The sequence below is a fragment of the Acyrthosiphon pisum genome, chromosome A3 (genome assembly GCF_005508785.2).
Source record: "Acyrthosiphon pisum isolate AL4f chromosome A3, pea_aphid_22Mar2018_4r6ur, whole genome shotgun sequence".
Taxonomy (NCBI): Eukaryota; Metazoa; Arthropoda; class Insecta; order Hemiptera; family Aphididae; genus Acyrthosiphon; species Acyrthosiphon pisum.
The window spans coordinates 23,046,647-23,057,297 of record NC_042496.1 but is presented as its reverse complement, the minus strand read 5'-3'; the positions used below and the strand labels follow the sequence as shown (position 1 = coordinate 23,057,297).

The following is a 10,651-nucleotide window of genomic DNA, read 5'->3' as shown; positions in this document are numbered from 1 at the left end:
TTACTAAAAATCGTTTTAATTAGCGAACATGTTATACCTAAGTTTACTGCATGAACATCTTATCACTATACATTGACTAAAATGTTCATGGTTTACTATTTACCCAGACTATATATATACTTAGTCCGTGTTATTTACTATACACTATACAGTTTTCTCCTAATAATAAGTAATAACCGACTACTCTTATATAATTAATAATACATTTTCGTTTTGGCGATGAACTCATGGTCCAAGGTAATTATAATACAAGGTATCAAAATTAGCTTGTCACGGACTATGGATGAAGTTCATCATCAACTACAAGTCTGCAAACTTCATGTAGTTATGCATAGATAATAATATATAGAACAACTAGATAGCCGACTACAACTTACTATACAGCAGCCATGCAAATATGCAATGTCTTGAAGTTGTTGTCGCCATTTGCCTAAACGACGATGCTTACATTTTATCATATTTAAAGTATATACATAAATACATGTATATATTGTTATCATTTTAAAGTGTAAACATTGAATAGAGCGAACAGGATGGGGACGCGGCTTCAATAACAAATTATTGTCGGCCATCTAGTTGTAGATGTTTATGGTGGTTATGCCGTATCAGTAAACGGTCAGACGTCAGCACAGATATAGATAATAAATATCTATAAACATTATCTATGGCGTCAGCAAACCGTTTGCTTTCGTTCCATTGCTCATCAGTTATCAACAGCTACCGCCTATCGGGCATCGGTTATCATTTAAATTTTTTCATATCGTTTTAAAATTCAATTTTTATGATTTTTATTTCCTACCTAATATAAAATTTATTAAAATGATACATATTGCATACAGTAATACAACAAATTATATTTCATGATTTCATCTATTCTATGCTTAAGCCAATATTGTTGTTCAACAAGATAAACATGAACTAGGTTGAAACTATAATACCAGCTGTAAGTAGATAATTCAATATTATAGTAAACAACAGCTTCAAATCATTGGTGTCTCTGCAGATTTTACTAGTCAGACGCAAACACTTTTACAACATTTTAAAAGTTAAAATTTTGTTCCTCCCATATGGTTCCTGCTTTTTATATATATCATATACCTGTTTCATTGTACACACGCAGTATTGTCTTGTTATTTCTTGCCCGTATTGGCCAATATAATAGTACCTATATTGTCAATTAGAAATCTGTTCAACCATAAAATAAAAACTAAAAATGCATTCCTCACTCAGAGTATAATATTATAACACCTACAATACTAAAAATAACAGGATAATTTTGTCATTGTAGGTAGGTATTAAAAATATTTTTAATATAGGTATACAATTTGTTTTTATGGTACCTACTTATTCGTTATCTCAATAACCTAAACGATCAGCTGGTCAAATCAATCACGGTTTTGCAACTATCACAGGTTAAAATTGCATTATAACTTGTAATATTTTATTTTGCTGACTAAAAAATTTTCTTATAATAGTGGTAGTTGATAGTTGTAGCAATAGAATTTAGTTTTCTGGAAAATCACTGTTGCAATAACCCTTAAGTACCATCTTAACCATTAATGTACCATTTTTATTAGAATGTTTTTTTTAGGGAAAGATACAGTTGAACCTGTGAATTGCAATGATCACAAAAGATTAGCCCTGAGGCCAGGAGGCCATTTAAAATTATATGAGGTGATATTCCCCTTTTGTCCACCCATCAAATGACACCTCTGCCTCAAATGATTAATTTCTTAATCAGTTGTATTTAATATCACTAAAAGTTATAATTTTACACAGACTTCTATACTACATGTACTATATAGAAATCTGTGTAATTTTATCATATTTTAATAAAGGTATAAAAATTTTTATCATTTATGGCTATTACAAACTTTTTTTTACATAAAAATATGTTTAGGAAAATATTATATTTTATTAGATTATAACACAATTATATCATTTTAGAAAAAGATAGTTTTAAAAACTATCATATACCACTATACCAGTATACCATCATACCATATATTATTTGATTCTAGAATTTATTATTCTACAGTAGAAAATGTAGTCACGTATTGCTGATCGAGCCAGCAGGATGCAGGGATATTTCCCAGCGTGGGGGGAGGGTTGCATTCCTTATTTTAAAATAACAATTTCAAATTTTTACAATAAATGAAAATATTACTTACATTCTTGTGATTTAATAAATAGTTTTACTGATTATAAAAATAAGCCCCCTAAAACTCATGCAAACTCACTTATTATGAAAATGGGCACTTGTATACTTGAAATATATTTATAATTTATCATTGAATATACAGTGAATCCTCGATAACTCAAACGTCTATAAGTTGAATTTTCGATAACTCGAAGGAATATCTTAGCGCCTGCACTTCAATAAGGACACACAATTTTTTTGATAGATCAAATTTTTTTTCGCCTCCGACCGATTTGAGTTATTGAGGTTTCACTGTATTACCAAATTTAAAGTAGGTGATTAAAAGTGATTCACCAAGGATGCTCGCTTATATTTTTTCCTCTAATAATGAATTTATTCTCATTTTTGGACCTTGTTTTTATAATTTTATATAATCCAAGGAGTATTCTGTGGCGGTATAAAATTCTTTTTCAAAAAGAACTACTCTATTACTGTTACTCTGATGATTTTTTGGAAATTTGAATGCATCCAAATCGAAGTTTGTACGAATAGTAAAATAGTTTCAAAGTTATGTAACTTTAAATAGTACTAAATAATTATATTATATAAAATATAAAATAGATGTAATCTTTAGTTTAGTACTTATTATACTTGAACATTTTTAGAAATTGTAAAAACTAAAATGTTAATAGGTGCATTTATATTATTAATAGTAATTACTATAAATTTTAAATCATCATAGTCCCTATTCTTCTCAACCTATTATGGATATTGGATTACTATTTTTAGTACACAGAGTTAAATAACTAAGAAGTCTAACCCTGCTGGTTTGAATTTTAATTTGCATATTATAACAACATTTTAAAAAAAATCATTTTAGTAATTAATAATATAAAAGGATAGCATTACAAAAATAAGTTTGCAATTTAAAATATGCCCCTTATTCTTTCAGTATACTCAAAAACGTTTGAACTCAGAATTTGAGCAAATAATTTATTAAAGGAAACCATCGGTTAATTCAAATTTTTTTTTCTTATATAGGTTAGTTGTTATGTATTTTATTAATTTATATTATAAAGTTTATGAAAAAATAGAATGTAGCTTCGACCCAGCCGAATAAGTTTATTAAGATTCTAGGTCTGCTAAAGTGGACCATATTTTTCTATTGTTGTATAATACTATAATATCATTAATTGTACATACACCATACATTGTGCTTAATACAATATTAGTTTTTGATTCATTATGTTTAATTCAAAACATTTTTAAGAGGTTTTTGTATATTTTGAAGTATTATTTGCAATAATAAAATATAAATATAAAATTTATATTTAACAAACCCTAGTTTAAATTACAAATAGAATGGTAGTAATCAATATACTCAGTTAACACATTTTAAGGGACATACCAAAACCAAAATTGTGATTAATAATTAACATAATTTGATGACAATTAATGTAAAGTATGCTGATATTAGCTGAATTGACGACAACATCAACTAGTTACATTTATTAAAATTATTGTAATTGTCTAATAACGCAAATACTAGAAAATTAAAAATGTTTCAATGTAGCCAGTTAGTAAAAGAGTAAAATACAACAAACTAATATGAATAAGGGACATCTTCATACAATTGTATAATACTGGGTATAATATCTACCTATAAAATGTTTCAGTGGCGTATTTAGGTTTTTGTCATGGGGGTGATATGATTTTATCCAGTAGCCCCGCTTTTTAAGCTAAAGGCCTTAAGTTAGGACTCTGAAAAATGTTGCATATAACTATATGAAGCCTAAGGGGTATTGATATCATTGATCCCCTCCCCCCCTCCGGTAAATACGCCACTGAAATGTGTAGTCAGATGTATTATACTTGGTCCTCCATTTTAATGGTGTTTTAAATCTAGTATAGGTTAAGTAATTTTACCTAATCTAACCCTACTGGCTACTTAACTGACCAAAAAAAAAGGTATTTCAGTTAAAATTACGACTTATAAAATATGTTGGGACTGTGTAAAGTGTTAAACTGTAAAATTAATTTAATACTTCTTAAAACACTTTAATACTCTATAAATAACAAGATTTTGATCATTGCTACTACTACTACTATCATTGTATAACATAAGTACCTACAGTTCAACCATTAAATTTGTATTGTTTCCATAAATCGATTAATCACAAGCCCAAGAAATTCCGAACCATTACCAAAATGTAAATCTGGTGATTTTTAACAACAAACTATTCAAATATTTGTAAATTATCAATTCAATATTAGCTCTTAAAGCGAAGGAGTTCTTAAAATTGACAAGACGTCAAGACCTATATTAATTTTGTTGTTGATTACAAAATATCTGAATGTAGTATTTAGAATTACAAATCAACATAATAAAATATGGTTTATGCAGCTTAACATTTATACTGGTATATCGTCGTTCATTAAGTGTCATTGTATCAATAATCTAAAATGTTCTATATGTATTCAATGGAAATAATATAAATCACTGTGTGTATATTGGTTATAGACAATATACATATATTGCATATTGTAGGCATATATAATATTACACATGGTCATGTTTGTATTTCTCAGAGTTCAGAGTTGCAACTTGTAATCATATTCCATCGCTTTTCTCAATAACTGGTTGTACCACTTGACTCTTTGACTTTGACTCTATATATGTATAATGTATTTTATTGTATATAGAATATAGATATAGGAATTCGAAATACGAGGTATAAAAAGAAAAATATGCTTGTTTCGAATGTCGAGTATCTGGAATTCTTCAATATAAAATATAACTGCATTTAGGACGGTTACTATCTACTCAGGCTATCTTAACTAGAGAGTCTTGTGGGTCTCTAGTTTTTACAACTATATTATAATACATCTTGGCAAATAATAGAAACTAGAAAGTACCTACAAAATACAAATTATATTATTATTTATTAGTACCTTGGTACTATTCAAAATAATAATAGGAAATAAACTATCTTTATTTTTAAACTTTTCAAACAACTACTTTTCAAAGTTTTTTAAAAAATATCTAAATTTTAAAAATGCTACGTATTCTTGCGTAACAATATTTTTATTTTTATTACAAATTTAAACCAAAATATAGATCTATCACCTATGTGGGGGGGGGGGGGTATCCGGGTATAGACTATATTTAAGTACCTAATACATTATAATTTTTTTTTTCATAATATATGTAATATTAATTTCCTAGATAATACATTATTATTAAATTTAAAATATATCCTTTACTTAAATGTCTATATTAAAATTAAAAAAATATTTTTATAAACATTAGGTACTGTGTTTATTTTGTATTATTTCACATGCTGTTGTATTGCGTCATTTTACTCGTGCATGATATTGTGCATTCAAAATACAATGAACCCCAAGCGGTCTAAACATTATATCACCCTACAGACTACCATGCTATCCCGAAATGGATACCTACTTAGAAGTGATTACCAAAATACCTTTCATCAATAATTTAAATTATTTAAATTAATAGAATATTATATTCAATCAATTAATTAAACATTTAAGTACTAAGAAGATATTAAAATTTAAAATGTTAAGTATATTATTTTATTTATAATTATGCAATATATATATTCTGAATAATAATACTTATTCTGATATCGCAAATTCAGATTTAGTTAATAAGTTTGCGGTCGATAAAAAACATTTTGAGAACGCCTGGCTGCCGCATGTATAAAAATATACGTTGGGTACCATACCACCATAGCCAACGTAGATTCCTGTCTCATCAACCAGGAGCGAGTTTAGTTACGTTTTGCTGTGTGATCGAGTAGCACGTGGAAGCGTTTTCTTGTTTCAATGATGAAAAGCATGTTCTTGAGTACATTATTCAGTATACAAAATAATATTTAAGGAAGTGTTTAAAAGTAATAATTTTTATTGTTTAATTATTAAAGTAAAATAGTTAAAACATATTATCTTTAACGGAAAAATACAACATAATATAAAGTATACACGTGAGTACTCGAGATACATTATTAATATTATAGAATATTGACTGTAAGCATAATAATAATTGATTAATTCTAAATCCTAATTATAGGGCTCTATCGTAATTAGTCGTACTTGGACAATTTTTTACGTACCGTAACGATACGTTAATATCAATATACCTTTCAAAAATAATAATATACCGTCAATCGAGGTGACTTGAAACGATTTTGACATACTACTTAGTATTATGAGCTTGAAAAAAATCGCACTGGGCTACAAAAATTATATTTATTTTCGCATATGTCTAATGAATAGAATAAACCCTTCAATTTAGTTTTTTGATAAAAACTCGCTTAAAAAAAATAATAAAAACACGTGTTACAAGTCACCTCAATTTTTAGGTGACTTGTAACAAATATGAAAATTCAACGTAAAATTCAATTCAAGAACATTGAGTTGACTTGTAACAAAATATTTATAAATGTTTACATGCTTAAAATTTTAGTGAAATCAGAATTTACCTATCTTACTTACTTTTAATGTTAATAAAAAAATAAACAATTGAAGTTTTTTTACCATAATTACCAAATGAAGTAAGAGGGACTTTTTTTCAAAATATCATCAAATTAAGCATGCGAAAACACATTTAGAAAATATATTATTTTCAATTTCAATTAATTGTAGCACAGTTTATAGTTAATATTTGAATTATTAGTAACTAAATTGTATTAACCTATTTGTACTGTTTGTAAAGAACATTTAAATATTTTTTATTTAATATACTTATCTCATATTTGTATACTGTTAAACTTATGTATAAAATACTTTTATAATCCAAAAATATTCGTATCTATTTTTTCTAAATAAATATGAAATAATAAAGCACTGTTAAACTGTTTTAATTTTAATTTAATATTAAATTGAATATTGGTCTTTTTAAAATATCTGCGTTCTCCGTCAATCGTCTTCCACACATAGAGTTAATAAATGCGGGGAATAGTGTAAAAGTTTCAATTGTAAATGTACAATATAAACTTAATACAAATACTATATTTACGGTGCATATTATTCTGGATTGTTCAGCCGAATTATTATTTTAAGTTCAGAAATCCCGTGACACTTACATTTAAAGCGGTTTAAATGTAATTTTATTTTTCGAATACATCTATTATGACTTTAATAAATACCTATTTTTGAATTTATTTTTTCTTTGTTGGTTTATCATACAAAAATCTTCAAACACGTAATGGTAAGCCTACTATGGTAAATTTATAGTTATACTTAAAATATAGAACGTCCCGTTTTTGCCCAATTAATAGATAATATACAAATAATGTGGCGTAACAATAAAGGATTTACATTTTAGATTCTGAGCTTGGTTTTTCAGTGTATTTATTTGTTCGTTTGTTTGTCGTTGCGTTATAGAGCAGTAAAAAAGCTTTAATCTTTAACTTTGATATAGTTAATACTTTGAGTAGAAATCCTCAGTACTTTTAAAATAATTGGCAAAAACTAACAAAGAACAGTAAAAACGGGAATATTTAGCACACCAATTTTTAACAAAATCGATTATTTTTTTGTAATCTGAAAATGAATACCTAAAACGAAATTGTTGATCACAATTTACCTTATAATCAAAAAATATTACTTTCAGTATCGTAAAATTGTATTTATGTTTACTATAATTTTGCACAGATTAATTTTTAATTTTTTTTATTGTCTTGTATTATATTTTTAAATGGAAATTGAACAATTTTTTCATTTTTTTCAAAAAATTTAACCGTCAATTTTAAAGCAAACATTTCAAGTTTAATTTTGATTTTTTTGTTTAAATTTGCGTGTACCTACTGATAACCAATGGATCCATCAAAATGTGTTTACATTTGTATAAATGAATTATATCACGTAGGGTTGTAAGAAATTAAACCTTTATAGTTTATATAGGTATAATTTATTTGATAAAATTTGTTTTTTGTATATTATGCTATATACGTTTTATCCACCTATGGCTATGTCCTATATTTCGGTCTTTATAGTATTGTTTTTGTAAATAATCAATATTTTCCACTGCGAAAAATAACGAGAACATTATTATCACATAATTATTTAGACTATTGTTAGTTTGTAGCTTTGTACGTGTTAGTTGAGCATTTTTCGATATTGATCTTTTTTATTCTTGTCATTAGTATATATTGTTGATGAATTTATAAATAATATTTTATAGACAAAAATAAAATTATGTCATAAATTTTAATAATAATTTATTTTAATTTAATTTAATTTACTAATTTAATACAGATAAATACATTTAACATATTAACAATTAATGAATAAAACAATAAAAATATTTAATAAAGTTAAAATTAAATAAATCGATTTGAGTATTATTAGCTAACCCCATGTTTCTCTATTTACAGAAGCATAAAATAATTGATTTTCTGTAATTGTTTATAAAAATAATTATGAATTAGTCATTATTGTATAGGAATATTAAAAATCTTTACTATAGAGTATGATTTTAATTTGGTTTGATGACTACTTTTTTAGATGTAAATTAGCAGAAATTATTTGGATAAAATCAAATTCTATCGATAATCAATCAACGCTATTGTTATTTGTTCAACTCTTATTCACAAAGAGGTTGTCAGTGTTAAATCTGTCGTTTCCCTCATTTTTCAATTGTTTTACAAATTTCCCTCTTTGCATCACTGTAAAAATTATAGGCAACTATAAAAGCAACTATGCGTGCTACCTACATTATATAATTTTTTTTAATTTATCAACTTATTCCCTAATTCATCAAACTACACCACTTTAAGACGTTAAGTAAGCTTTTGTCCTTATTTATTTACATTTAATTCATAGAAACATAAGTAGGTACACTTAAAATTGTATGCAAACAATTATTTCAACTTCGTAATATTTTTGATAAGATGTTAATACTTTGTTAATACGATGTTAATACTTAAATATAAATTATAACGGACATTTTTAATTGCCGTATAATACGCATAGTAGCATGTTTAAATGATTTACGAATATTATAATACGTTGCTAATATAAAAATGAAATAATGACAGTGAACTTGATTAATTAGTAATTACGCAAGATATATAAGAGTTCAACAACACTAGTTTATAATATTATTTTATTGATTAAAAATAAATTACCTAGGTATATCATACAATTTATTGAATTCAATGTCATCATTATCATCACTGCATCATACTGTGTCGATATTAAGTTATGCTTTCGTTATTGTATTAGGAGTTATGTTTGAATTTTGAATTATAATCATTTATAAATTATAATATATTTACACGTTTTCAAAAGAATATTTTTAAAAGTTTATACCATAACTTTTTTATTTTAATTTAAACAATTTAGTTAACGAACATTAATTGTAATTTATTAATTTTTACTTAGTATTTTCTCTTAAAATACATACTATATATTTTTATAATATATACGCGCGATTGTGTTAATCAATAGTAGGTATAAAAGGCCTCCACATACAATTTTGGGCTATCTTATACTAAACTGGCCCCTATAAGTTACTAGATTATATTATTATCCTTGGATATTTGTAGACATTTGTTGTCCTAATTCCTATCCGTGTACAGTAATGTTTAAAATGGGAAATATATTATTATGAAATTGTTTTTTTCTGTGTTACTGTGACACAGTTCACAAATGTTGCTCTGACATCCTCTTAATGAAACTTGATTGATTATGTCACTAACTGACAAAGCAAGTATTGATCAATATTCAATTGTTATATATTACTATATTACATATAACATGTGCTCTAATAAAAAAAAATGTATATTTTTTTAGATTAACTCACTAAAAATGTATAGTTTCAATACTTACTAGTTACTAACTATTCAAAAGTTTTAATTTAAGTTTTTCATATACATATATGTAGGTATATTATATAATATTATATACAATATACGTTTTACATTCCATGGTAAAAGGTAAAGATAGTTCTGTAAAATAATACAATATCCATTACCTAAATATGGTTTAACTGGTTTACTTTACAAAAAATGTTAAATATTATACTGCATTCCACAATTTCTTATGTCTATTGTTTACACTTCTGTAAATTATTTTTTTTTAGATTTTTACCTTTGTATTTTTATTATTTACCTATTTATATTGTTATGTAAACTAATCAGATAAAAATATTTATTAATGCGGTTTTTATCACCGGAATTTCAATCTATAATATCCTTTTATATGTGGCTTTTATATTAATATATAAATATATAGGTAACTGTAATAAGGTCGTTTTTTTAAATTTATCAAATATTTATGTTAACCTTTACCTATGTTAATATTTTAATATGTGTCATTTTTATTACAGTTTACAAAACTATTTCGATTCAATTATAATACATTATTTTTCGGCTAGTCTATAATACATTATAATTGTGATTGTACACACAACATACGATTAACGAATGAACTTGTGTGCTTTTTGTTTGTTTATATTTTAATCAATGCATAATTCTTTTGTCA

The 10,651-nt window shown here is 25.6% G+C and overlaps 1 protein-coding gene across 3 annotated transcripts in view; it reads left to right on the top strand.

Annotated features, from left to right (window-relative positions):
• Window positions 1-749: 749 nt before the first annotated feature.
• The window catches only part of Slc16a10 (solute carrier family 16, member 10), a 36,966-nt gene continuing 27,064 nt past the window's right edge, over window positions 750-10,651 (top strand). The window contains exon 1 of one of the 3 annotated variants that reach the window (XM_029491028.1): window positions 750-943. The gene's annotated coding sequence lies outside the window, so the exon portion shown is untranslated. Of the gene's footprint in view, window positions 944-5,896; window positions 6,148-10,651 lie in introns of those variants that run through there. The other 2 variants (NM_001160032.1, XM_029491027.1) reach the window with 2 other exon arrangements.